This window comes from Patiria miniata, unplaced genomic scaffold (genome assembly GCF_015706575.1).
Source record: "Patiria miniata isolate m_02_andy unplaced genomic scaffold, ASM1570657v1 HiC_scaffold_25, whole genome shotgun sequence".
Lineage (NCBI taxonomy): Eukaryota > Metazoa > Echinodermata > Asteroidea > Valvatida > Asterinidae > Patiria > Patiria miniata.
In genome coordinates, this window is record NW_024037064.1 from 4,355,715 (window position 1) to 4,369,512 (window position 13,798).

Below are 13,798 nucleotides of genomic sequence, written 5' to 3' on the forward strand. Positions count from 1 at the left end.
GTTTTTGGGGGGTATTTTTTTTTCAGTTTGAAAATTATTTATGGTCGTTACAGAGCAGACTTCAATGTTGAAAAGTTGTACTTGAAATAAGTCAATGTTTTTCTTTTTTACAGCTTCTCCGGTGGTAACATCCCTGAAATTCAGGGACGGAATCATCACTTGTGACGCAGATGCCAATCCACTCAGACACGTTGAGTATTACATCATTCTAAATGGCACCAAGCCTAGCTCACCTACGGGTAAAACCATGCCATTCAATTTCGAGGACAATTACTGCACTGAGGTCAGCTGTAATATCACAAATGCGATTGGAACTGGGTCACGGAAACTTGAAGAACCGCTTTGCCCAGGTGAGTTTTCGTCGATTGTAATTAAAGAATTCACATGATGCAATTTAGTTGTATCTTTTAATAAAAACACTCATAATTTATTTTTCTGAGCATCTGTATGCTTTTGTGATATTCATTTCCGCACTCTTTTCACATAAATTAATTTGTCCCGGCTGTAACATCTGAGTTGATGAGACATTCATTTCTTTTAACATTTACTTCCATAAAACTCGCCATTGTCATTCTGTGTCAGAAATTTTCTATAAGTAAAACAAAATATGAGTTTGAGATTGGAATTTTCTTTGAAATTCATTACTTGATCACAATTCTCACTATACATATTCTCGGTTTACATTTCAAAGGTGTTGGTCGCGTATTGCTTTGGACGACAGAAGGTGTAAGAAATGTTAAGATCAAATAATATTAACTTTTTATATGTTTCTGTTCATGCAGCTCCTGCCACCAGTCTCACCATAGCTGTTGATGGTGTAGACAAATTCTCTGGTGCAATAGTGACCGTGACAGAGGTATACTGACGTCACACTTTCCTGCAGAGCCCTGGGAGCTATACCACGGGTGTCCATAGACTGGTTTAACGACGGCAATCCTCTTACACCTGACACCGAAACGATTCCACCTGATGGTGAGGCAACAGATACACAGAGTATATGCAGCCCATTCATCCCAACACGACGTGATGATGGGGGCTGGATAGAATGTCGCACAATAGGACCTCAAACTACACAGTCTGAATTCATTTCCTCAATGTTCTGTGTAAGTTATTTATATTTATATTGTAATTGCTGTATTACTTGGAATAGCGTTCTGAAAAAGTTGATTAATTGTATATACATACAAATTGTATGAAAGCACACTTAACGTTTGGTAAACTAATATCACCTACACAAAGACATCTGAATAAGAGCGAATGAAAATCAATTAAATGTAGTGTGATTCTGAAGATCTGAACAAAAAGCAAATATTGTTTACACTGATGACTTGTCTACAGTTTTGTGATCACGTATGCCGGAAAAAAGAAACAGACGCTCTACTTATAGTCTATTTCTCTGACTCTACTTCAGACGAAAAAGAGCAATTTACTAAAGTCAGGGAGTTGTCAGGTCATCTGGTTTGTATCCGTTCACGTATGTGTAACTGATTGCAAACAAAATGTGCACTAACTAAATTTGGGATTAGGGACGATATTCGAAAAACAAAGTCATTTTCCGTCGTGGTGGGCCAACAATCATTGGAAATTAATACACACAATTCCATTTTCTTGAAAATGACATCATACCAGGTGCCATGATTTTACAGGATGCTTGATATTATTATTCCCTTACGGTCTAGAAAGCATTTCATAATAATTGGAAGATTTTGATGTTTGCATATGTTGTACATTACCTTCAACCCAGATGTACATACACAAATCCAAAATGTTAGACGGCATGTTGCTTCAATCGCAGTAGTATCTTGCTCAAAGGCTTTCGAGAAATATGTTACAGAGATCAAGACTTCAGGCTCTCTTTTTGATCAGTGTGAAAATTATTATTGGCCGTGACAGAGAAGGCTTAAATGTTGAGAAGTTTTAATTAGGCTAATAATATATATTTTTCTTTTACAGTTTCTCCGCTGGTAACATCCCTGACATACAGGGACGGAATCATCACTTGTGACGCAGATGCCAATCCACTCAGACACATCGAAATTATTCATCTTCTAAATGGCACCAAGCCTAACGCGCCTACTGGTAAAACCCTGGGGTTTAATGTTGATGACAATTACTGCACAGAGGTCAGCTGTAATGTCACAAATACGATTGGAACTGGGTCACAGAAACTTGAAGAACCGCTTTGCCCAGGTGACTGAGTTTTCGTCCAATGCAATTAAAGAAATCAAATAATTTAACTTGGTGATTTTCTTTAAAAAGTCCTTCCACTAAAAAAATAAAATTCATTTATTCTCGAGCGATCCTACTGTCGACGACAAATAAATGCAATTTTCTATTTCAAGTTTTCTGTCACATTAATTTAAACTGTTTATAATTCATCCAGGCCCTATAATATCAGTTGGAACAATTTATTCCATTTTGAACATTTTCAATGAAACTCCCGTCAAAACATTCCTGACAATGCCATTCTTTGTCAAGCAATTTAGTGTACGGCGAAAGATTTAGTTTCAGATTGGAATTTCATTGAGGAATCTCATTATCTAATCAATATCTCGGTTTACATTTCAAAGGTTTTGCTCGTGTATCGCTACCAACAACAGACGGATTAATTCAAAGCACCAGTACCACAGACTCCTCCAGGAAGCAAGGTAAGTTTTGCAACATTGAAAATGAATTAGATTTAATATATTAAGTGCGCCTTTACAACATGATCATTTACCAGATAACCTTACATATATGAAAACCTTGGCTTTGTGGTTTTTTGTTTCAAAAACTTGACGATGCAGTTATCACTTGATAGAGGCCATTCAGAGAGAGAGTCCGCAAGATATAACAAAGGATAACATAGGCCAAAATGTACTGATTGATTACGAAAACTGACATAATAAAGCTCATGTTGTCTTACAGCTTCCTATCCTGTAGGCATCATTATTGGACTTGTATTGGCAGCCTTTGTCATTGTGGGTGTCGCTTGTGGTATTGCTATTGTCATATGGAGACGTCGTCAGAGACCATTGGAAACCGGCGTACAAGACAAGATGGCATGTAAGTCAATGTAAAAGGCTACGTTTGAGGCAGAGACTAATATTTTCTGTGAAAGTTTGAAACCCTAAGTTGTGATTTTCCGTTACTAGACGTTTTGAAATAGGCTTCATAACACAGCTTTTAAGGTACATTAATTTTCCTTCAATAAACTTATGTCTATTATCGCACCCAGACAGAAGGATAAAAAGTACCAATCTGACAGTTTTTGTTGTAATTAAGAAAAGCTGTTTTTGGAAAACCCAGCATCAACCTACCGGTTTTAAGCATGAACCAATAACAGTTAACTTGATTAAAGTATAACCCATCAGCACCTGTAAGACATTGCGATACTTTGTGTTTATTCACTGAAAAGATCAATAAAACCGGAGAGAGTGTTCTGGCTGGTTTGGACGCTACAGCCCACAGCGAGTAATAAATAGGGCGTTTTCAAGCTCTACAGTGACAAGGGGGTAGAGACCATTTCTGTTCATCATTATTCCTTTCAGAAATGACATTGTATCACAAGGAGCAGACAATCACAACTCGCCACTGCCTGCCAGTGATCACCATCATCCGAACGGTAAGCACCAGAGAGTAGATGCTGTAAAAAAGGACAATAATGAACGAAATTGAGAAAATGGGTAGGAAAAAGTCAAATAATTAATGAAAGGGGTCTGACGGTCCTATCTTACCAAGATCTTCTTCAGAGGCAAATTTAAAAAAGATTGTTGAAAATAAAAAAAACCACTACACCGATGTATTGTGCCATGACGGTTAGTAAATCATGTACTCTTTTTAACTTCCCTTTTTCTGAATTAATCCTGCGTCTTGGTCAGCTTTGACCTAAATCACTTCCCGGACAGTGTATCAATTTTCGAATATATATTAAGACACTTTCTATGTCAAACGGCTTGGAAGTGACACAATGTCAGATCAAATCATCAGGGTCCGGCTCGAATCCGACAGCGACTTTGGATGGTAAACATGTGTATGGATAATAACATCGAATTATGTTAGTATGTTCTGCACTGCACTAGATGAGCATTTTCAAGTTGTACTTGCCAGATGTATGTCTCAAATTCAATTTTAAAATTGAGTAAATCTAAAAATGTGTTTCAGACATTCCACTGCACAAAATTGCCACAGCGGAGGTACGCGAGAGTGTTCCCAATGAAGACAGCGTTGAGCCGGAGGCATCAAACGACGTGGAGTACGGCAATGTAGGAAAGGAACTCTCTTTCTCACGAGATATCTTCTGGTGATCGAGAATGATGACCTGGGACGAGGGCAGTTCGGCAGAGTGCTTTTGGGAAAGGCACTTGGGATCGAGGAAGTCGGAAAAGAAACGAAGGTTGCCGTTAAAACCGTGAAAGGTTTGTTGTCATTTATAGTAATGTCATTCAACAAATCGGGGCTTTGTGCATTGGAGAGATTTTTTGGATGCATACTGTAAAGTGATTTGTCTTGATGACAATCACAGCAACATATTGATTAAACACCTATTGGTCTTTACTTGATCAAATTTGCTTTTTGTCGCTTAAATTTAAATGGTATCTGTATTGCTTTCCCTATTTGTAAGCACCTTCCGCCCTTCTAACTTACATGCTGCCTACAGCTCTTTCCAACTAGTCCAGAGGGACAGTTTCTTGTGAAAGACACGTGTTTGAGTGTTCATGGTGGAGCTCGAAAGCTTAAAAAAACAAGTGCACTAAAAGTCGATCGTTGCATATATTCAGTGGCGTAGCCACGGGGGGGGGGGGGGGGGCGTGGGGGGGGGGGGCGACCGCCCCCATGAAACCTTGTCGCCCCCCTAGTCGCCCCCCCCCCACTGAGATTTTGAGTTTCTAAAAAAATTATCATTGATCTAAATCTAAATAGTCGCGAATAATCCACATGATGACCACTGAGAAACGACCCTTCGACCGGCGACCGCGGACCAGTAAGCTGACAACCGGCGTGACATCGCGCATAATGATAATCTAAAATGCGTATTAACACCCACTGCACTGCTCGCTCACACCACGGAACACGTATTATAGACAGGTGGTCCGTGGGTCACACAGTTTCAGTCAGCGATATCACGCGAATCGGCCACGCACAAACTTTTTCCTCCATTCATATAAGCTAAATAATAATAATAGACCAATTAAAATCCTTGAAATCAGTGGCGTAGCCACAGGGGGGGGGGGGCGAATTATCATTGATCTACATGACGCCATGGGCGTCAATCCTGGGGGGACAGGGGGATTGGTCCCCCCCACTTTTTGAAGGGTGGGGGACACAATATCAAATGTCCCCCCCCCAGATTTTTGAACTCGTGTCTCATTTACAGGGCCCTATTATGTACTACAATGTATCTTTTGCTTAGAAAATATTGGTTAAAGTGGTCAGAAATTGCCTCAGATAGCACCACAGAGCATTTAGAATCCAAATTTTTGGAGGCCCTTAAGAGGGCCCCGAACCCCACGCCTATAGCTCAGAATTCTGGTAGCTGATTCAATGGCTCCAACCTCAAAAACAATGTTCACAAAATTTTCGTATACCTTTAGCTGAGAAAACCTCGAAAATTATGTTTAAATTATTATTTTTTGTGCTAAGATAATTATTGGTTAAAGTGGTAAGAAATTGCCTCAGATCACACCACAGAGCATCGAGAATCCATTTTTTTCGGGGCCCTTAAGCGGGCCTCGAACCCCACGCCTATAGCTCAGAATACCGATAGCTGATTCAATGACTTCACCTCGAAAACGATGTTCAAATAATTATCTTTTGCTAAGAAAATATTAGTTAAAGCATGGAGGAAAGTGGTAAGAAATTGCTTCAGATCACACCACAGAACATCTAGAATCCATTTTTGTTCGGGCCCCGAACCCCCACGCCGTAAGGGCTTCGCGCTTCGCGCTTCGCCCCCCCCCACTTTTGAGAAGCGATTGACGCCCCTACATGACGCCCCCCATGAAATGTTCCAGCCCCCCCAGCGCCCCCCCCCCCCACTGAAAAATTCCTGGCTACGCCACTGCATATATTTTATAACCAACAATGTGGATTATCGCAAAGAGTGTCTTGTCTTCATTGACATACTGCTAGTCTATGGTATGAACCGGTATAACCCGGTAGCATGAGTAGGCTGTGTCTTTCCACTGGATCTTCCAGACCTTTGATTGTGTTTGGCTTTGGCCCCTTGGTCCCTGTCATTGGTAAATCGACCCAAAATAGGCCCCTTCTCGACGAAAGGATTCATGTGACGTGAGGCCAAGGCTTCAAGTGGTTGGGACATTCAAGGCTTTCATGTGATGAAGCGGCGATCTGGAAACTTCTCGTTTCTAGGCTTTTAATAACTGTCTAATCGATTTATATACAGAGGACGCCGACAGACACGCCAAGAAAGAGCTTGTGGCCGAGTTGCAGGTGATGAACACAGTTGGCTCTCATCCAAACGTGGTCAAGCTGCTGGGATATTGTATAGAAAAAGGTATATGAAAAATTTCACCGAAAAGTCCGATTCCATTCTGACTAAATCTGTGGCAGAAGATCATTACAGGCTGACATTTTCACCTCCAGTTTCCATTTGGGTGTTCCCTTTTCCGAGTATTGGAGGGATTACCAATAAGTCTTGTGACCCTGGGCTGGTGATTTGGAAGAGATAAAGAGTACAGCCACCTACACAAAATGAGTTGTGACCGACTTGAGCCACTTATGTGATTTATTCTAGATCCCGTGTACGTGATCGTTGAGTACCTTGCTAAGGGTGACCTGAAGAGTGTTCTGATGGAGTATCGAGACAAGGACCCAGGGACAGGTTACTCCAACCTACCTGGCTTGAGCAAATCACTGTCTAGGACATTGGTCAAGTTTGCATGGGATGTGGCAAATGGAATGGCTTATATATCCTCACTAAAGGTAAAACAAATCAATATATCGATTATTGGTACACATGGTCATTGAAATATCGATTATCAGTATGCCACGGTCACTGCGCACGTGAAATCCAATGCCACACCAATCACGGATGTGATAGTCAAATCAGAAGTCACTACTATACTGGGCGGCACATTATGTGAATCGATCTATTTTTTCTCTACTACGCTTATAGAACCGGTGCACTCGTTAATTATGCTGATCTTGGGTGCATCCAAATTTCGGTGTTGGCAACTGCGTTTATTCTAAGAGGCATAGAGGAGCAACATCCTATCCGTCTATGACCAATGGGTTCTTCGTCGGGCACGATTAGTTATAATTTTGGAAAGCTTGTATATTAGGTCAAGTATTTCATCTACCACAAAATTCAGGTGGTGGGCTGCGTTACAACTGATAATGTAATAACCAACCGATAATGTAACAACAATTGACCGATACTGGATCACTAACCAATAAAGTTACAAAAAAACGACTAATAATGTAGTAGAAAGTGCTATTCTAATTAACAGTCCATTGTTGTGACATTATCAGTCCTAACCGATAATGTAACAAAAATGTACTGATAGTGTAGTAACATTTACACTGTCGGTCAATTTTTGTTACATTATCGGTTACTAGTGAAACAGTATCAGTCAATTGTTGTTACATTATCGGTTGTAACAGCTTGTCAGGGTAAAAGGCCAAGCGTTCCTGTGCTCGTTACTGGGAGTAAATTCCACCAAAGTCGGTGAGATGGGTAACATAAGTAACAAAACATTGTCAGTCACTCAATGAGATAGAAAGTAAGATGACACAAGACCATCAAGAATGATCTTTTTGAGATCAGAGACAATCTTACTTTCTGCATTTGCTTCTTAGTTTGTTTTACACCAAGCTGCTTGTTGGTATAATGAGTGGATTTATTTAGATTTTCTGTTGCATTATTATTTTTTTTCAGTATGTGCATCGTGACCTTGCCGCTCGTAACGTGCTGGTGGGAGAAGATATGGTGTGCAAAGTGTCTGATTTTGGACTGGCCCGTGACGTTATGAACACCCGCATCTACCATCGAGAATCACAGGTACCATATGAATACAGGTTCAGCAATATCTATATAGATCCGTCCAAACGAGACATCATCAAACTTGCACACTGTATACATATATTTGATACGAGCCGCACAATTGTCAAACGACAGCATTGCGAGATCACAGTTTTAGCTTAAAACAGTTCCAACATAGAACTTGAAAATTGAAAACATTCACAATAGACTTACCTGTCCGCAGGGTCCTCTTCCAATGCGTTGGATGGCGTTGGAATCCATTTTTGATGACGTGTACACAACAAAGAGTGATGTATGGTCTTTCGGGATCCTGCTGTGGGAGATTGTGACACTTGGTAAGTACAAGACTGTAACATAAATTCGTATTTAATTCTAATTTAATTTTATCAATTTATTAGACATGTATTTTGCACTCTCTGAAAAAACAAACAAAGTCAGATGACATAAAGTACACTACAGTAATATTAAAGTAAGGACAAATTATGAAGGCAATTATAAAATAATACTTAACAACTAATTTGTTAAATCAAGGTTAATAATTAAGGAGCATATACCTGTTCACTTCAGCCAAGGTTTGTAGGTGGAACAGCCTGAACAAATTGTTCAACGTAAACGAAACATAAAAACCCAAAAGAAACAGTCAGACACGCAAACGAAAGACAGACGAATCAAACGCAGTAAAGTCATAATGTAATGAAGCTGAATAAAACAAAGATGGGGAGCTAGGCAGTAAAAGAGGTGGATAATTTGGCGACATCGTAGACTTAGTTTTGCGACCAGCAGGCATTTTCCAAGACAAGAATGTGATTGGCAAGGATGAGATTGCTGTGTGACTTGCATGGATAAGATGAGCTTAGGGATCTGGAACGTGAATATTTGTATTGTGATTGAGCTCAGAGGTGTACGTGACTCACTAAGTCAGTCGCCATTCTTGATACTTGATATATATATATACATACATGAAAATTCAAATTGTGCACCTTGAACAATAGAGGACAATAGGTCCACTTTTGATGTGCGTATACAATACATAACGGGTATCGTCCTAAAATGCTCGATTATAAACAAAAGGGGTTAAATAGAAGGTCCGCGATTAAAGGTGTTTGCAGAATGTGTGCATGTTCCGAACGATTTTTTTAAAACATTGTCACAATAAAGATTTTGGACCATGTTGGCTGAAATTGTATACCGTGGCGAGTCTCTACAGTCAAATGTTTAAATACACCTCTATTTCCGACAGGTGCGCGGCCGTATCCGCTGTTGAGAGCAAAGACAATGATTAGCCAATTACAACAGGGCTATCGTATGCCGAAGCCTCGACAATGCAAGAAGCAGCTGTAAGTATTGTCGGTTTATGCGGAACTCTCGGAATACTTCAATTTTAATGCCATTACCCTTTGAAGATAGGAAATTTCAAAGTAGACATGGAGATTTAAAAAGTGGTTGTTGTTTGTTTCAGGTATGACATGATGTGCAGCTGTTGGCAGAAGAGTCCCAAAGACCGACCCAGCTTTCAGAGTCTGTATCAGCAATTGGACGACATGGTGTCTGAAGATGCGGTAAGTGACAAACGATCAGCTATCAGAAAATTGGAGTTTTCTATTAGCTATCACAGGACTTGGTCGATATAACATAGCTAAAGAGGAGGGACCAATATTTTAATGTTAGCAGGAATAATTGGTGCAGCACTATCCCAACCCTGCGGCGCGCCAAAAGGTCTTTCTCCGTAAACATTAAATGACGATGAGAATACATGTATCCCTTGAATGAGATTGAAAATCACAGAGCAGCAGACTGCTAGCTAGATATTCATGCTGCGTTGGATCCGGGACAGGTTATTAGAAGCGAGGAGTAACATACACGAGTTTTTGGTAAACAAGAAATACACCAGAACCAACGTACTGCATCATTATAAAACCTGCAGAATTAAATCATTCAGTGCATATAAAATGTCTTTTGCCATAGTTTTCAACACATAAATGTAACTCACGTAACATAATGTTATTTCATTTTTTTAAGGACTATATCATCATCACCGACCTTGAGGAAAGCATATACGAAGATAACATCACCGACGACACCAACGAGAAACTGTGATATCTAATTACTTCAAAACGCTATATCTTAAGATAGAAACTTTCAGATATTTTCATGTCAAGTTACTACAGCGCTATTATCAAATGCTGTGTGTCACTTGAATTTACGGAGTGCGGGGAACAGCTTTGGACCTACTGAAAAGTTATTTGTGTAACAGAAAGCAGTATGTGTCATTTCACTCTGTTACTTCAACTAGCCGATTCATTACGTGCGGGGTACCTCAGGGTTCCATGTTGAGTACCTTACTATTTCTTCTTTATATTAATGATATATGTAGTACCTCAGACACCATATAACATTTTGTTTATTTGATGAAGTTTGTTATATACTCACGATATTGTAGATGAAGCAATTATTAACCTTAATATGGAACTTGAAGAGATCAGTACATACGTCTCGCAAATAAATTATGTATTAATGTCGCCATGTCAAATTATATGATTTTTGTGCCAATCAGTACAAATATACACACAATCTGTTCCTTTCATTTTGAATAACTCAAGGCTTAGTCAGGTTAAGATAACTAACTTCCTGGGTGTAACTATTGATGAACTAGCGGCCAAAATATCAAAGAACATTGGAATAAAGAATCGTTTGAAATATTATCTTTCCGTAAGATTTTATTAACATTGTATAATTCATTTGTTTTACCTTACTTAAATTAACAATTAATGTGGCCTGACGTTGCGAACTTAGCAAGTTCTTCTTCAGAGGCTAAAACAGAAATGACAAAAGAAGGAACAAAACAAAACACAATGAAACTTACATATCAGCAAGGAGGATCACCACGAAGGGATACTGCAACAGAGAAGTTGAAACATGAAAAAAAGTAAGACTGCTGCAAACTGCTTACTGACTGGATGGACCTGAAATATATAAATCTAAAAATTAATGTGGCCTGACGTTGCGAACTTAGCAAGTTCTTCTTCAGAGGCTAAAACAGAAATGACAAAAGAAGGAACAAAACAAAACACAATGAAACTTACATATCAGCAAGGAGGATCACCACGAAGGGATACTGCAACAGAGAAGTTGAAACATGAAAAAAAGTAAGACTGCTGCAAACTGCTTACTGACTGGATGGACCTGAAATATATAAATCTAAAAATTAATGTGGCCTGACGTTGCGAACTTAGCAAGTTCTTCTTCAGAGGCTAAAACAGAAACTTACTTAAATTACTCAATATTGACTTGGGGTAGTTTGCCATCTAAGTGTAACAAAATTACTTACTTTACAGAAACGAGCAGTTCGTGTAATTTTAAATGCTGGTTATCGTGATCATTCTGATCCATTATTTGCTAAAATTAAATATATTACGATGTAATACCTTATATTACTATATTTTAGGACAATTAATGTATAAATTTATGCATAATTTACTCCCGTCCTGTTTTAATACTTGTTTTATCGTAGCATCTAACATTTATGTATATAACACTCGAAGTAGTGCTAGGGGATATGTGTTCGTTCAATTTAACAGAACGTCAACGTAAAAAATTGTGTTATTCATCGAGGCACCTTAAGAGGCAACTGGAATAGTTGAAATGATTCTCTTAAATCATTACCCATGAATTGAAATGTTATTATTTTGTGTATTAATATTTAGGCCTTGTCTCCCACACTTGTCTTGTCTGTCTCACGTAGTGTTTTGTTTGTCCCTTAGTGCAGTACTTTGGTTGTATGATGTATGGAAAAAATATAAAAATTTCTGGCACCGTTTGACCTTTATTACGAACTTCATTTGCTGGCGCAGAGGGAACGGTAGTGAACACGACCATATGTGTGGCCGGCAGTAGGTAATCCTTGGACAATGGACTGTAAGTGGCGCCCGTGCGCTCGCGTGAGGTCAGTAAGTGGATAATCCCTCGGACAATAGACTTAATTGGCACAGATGGCCTGAAGTGTTTATTGACCACTCCGTGCGGTTTGGAAGCAATCGATAATAAGGGCCTTCGTTGGGGTCCGTGATATGAGGCATAATAAGTATCAATGTAGTTTAGAGATGTTGTCACGAGCTATATTTAGGGACAGTGTTGGAGCAAAGGCTTTGACCCTCAAGGCCAAGGCCAAGGCTTTGACCCTCAAAGCCAAGGCCAAGGCCAAGGCCAAGGCTTTGACCCTCAAGTGTTGAGGCCAAGGCCAAGGCTTAACCCTCAAGGCTAAGGCCAAGGCCCTGTTTTATAAAATGACCACTAATATAGAACTAATTATAGTCACATGACACATCATCACGAATCGCTCATTAAGAAGAACAACTTGTGTTTAATTGCAATCAACATGCTCGCATACACTGTTTTATGACTGCATTGTATCTATTAAAGTATAAGTTCAGGTCTTCATGAAAATGGTTTAACTAAAACAAAATAACGATATATTGACGCACAATTCTCCAGAGTGTAACAAAAGGGGGATCCAAGAAACTGATTTGGGAAATTTTTATTTGCTGGGCCAACATGGTCAGAAATATTAGCATTATCTAAAACAGATACATGCAAATCTTTAGCACTTATCAGGGAGACATATACAACCAATCAGATCCATTCCATAATTGTATACAATTTAAGTGATCATCTCATTAGCCCCACAAGTGTACAGAATATTGTTGCAGCAAATCTACTACAATGGTAACAAAATGTGATGCTATAAAAGTGGAAGTGTGCCTAACACACAAATCTATAGGGTGTTTGCCTCCTCCATGGTAACACGGTTAAAATGGTCACAGCAAAATTTCAAACAGATTTATCTGGAAAATGCAAAAATCTATGGGCCTTGAAAAGCCTTGACTCAAAATTGCAAGGCACTGATCCCTCAAGGCCAAGGCTAAGGCCAAGGCTTTTGCCCTCAAGCCTCGAGGCCAAGGCCAAGGCCCTAAAATCCAGCCTTAAGGCAGCCTTAAGGCCAAGGCCCAGCATCAAGGCACTACATCACTGTTTAGGGATATCGTCACTAATTATTGTTAACCTCTGCGTTTCGTACGTGTAAAAAAGTCTACGAAACTGTCGGACTACCGATCATTCGGTCATTTATGAATTGTACAGAAATGGCATAAAGACATCATAGAGCTACAGCCCGTACTGCGCAACATTGTGTAAGCTGAACGTCGTCAAATATGGATATCTACCGAGAAATACAAAATTGTCAAACTGACGAGGAGCTCGGTATTATCTTGGATTTTGGTGAACTCAAAGCTGATCAATCCGCCAACGACGACGACTTAATGGATGCTCCGATAGTACCGGCTGAGCAAGATTCTCAAGCGGTCGGGTACGGCAACAACGACGGCGACTCGGAGATTGATCCAATGGTACCGGCTGAGCAAGATTCCTAAACAGACAGGTACGGTAACGACGAGGGCGACTCGGATGATGATAATCAGTGGGCAGCGGCCAAGGACGATTTTCTAGGACGAGGAGAATCAGCCACCGAGGAAGAGGATTCGGGTGGAGAGAACAGAAGATTATAACAATATTGTAGAAGTCAATGAGAAATTTGTAAAGAAGCATCTAGCAACGACATATGATTATAGAGTTCAGCTTAGGGACATAGAAGACCTATCATTGCGAGAGTTTTTGCCACGCCTTGGTTCTATTTTTGAAAGTATTTTGGAAAGCTTGACGGATGGTCTCCCCGGTGACGACAGAGTAAGGTTGGTGTTTCAATCCAGTTATTTAAATTACCCGATTCCTCAACCGTTTTTATGAGTAGATGAATTAACG

General features: G+C 39.7%; 1 pseudogene; it reads left to right on the forward strand.

Moving 5' to 3' along the window:
* Positions 1–2,992: 2,992 nt before the first annotated feature.
* Positions 2,993–10,716, forward strand: LOC119732843 (annotated as a pseudogene).
* Positions 10,717–13,798: the final 3,082 nt, after the last annotated feature.